This window comes from Carlito syrichta, unplaced genomic scaffold (assembly GCF_000164805.1).
Source record: "Carlito syrichta isolate Samal-C Ts95f unplaced genomic scaffold, Tarsius_syrichta-2.0.1 Scaffold113135, whole genome shotgun sequence".
Taxonomy (NCBI): Eukaryota; Metazoa; Chordata; class Mammalia; order Primates; family Tarsiidae; genus Carlito; species Carlito syrichta.
In genome coordinates, this window is record NW_007057231.1 from 99,667 (window position 1) to 100,039 (window position 373).

Below are 373 nucleotides of genomic sequence, written 5' to 3' on the forward strand. Positions count from 1 at the left end.
TGCAGTGGCACACTCACAGTCACCGCAGCCTCGACCTGCTGGGCTCAGGTGATCCTTCTGCCTCAGCCTTTCAAGTAGCTGAAACCACAGATGAGAACTACCATGCCTGGCTAATTTTTTTGATTTACTGACTCCTGTCTATTTTTTAATTTATTTATTGTCTCCCAGGGTGGTCTCAAGCCCCTGGACTCAGGCAATCCTCTCACCTCTGCCCCCTAAAGTGCTGAGATTACAGGTGTGAGCCACCACGCCAGGTGAGAATATCTTCAAGATGCTCTTACTTATGAGTATGAGAAACTTATCTTAAACAGCTTTAAAAGTAAGGAATTTAGCCGGGCTCGGTGGCTTCGCCTGTAATCCTGCGCCTTTGGGA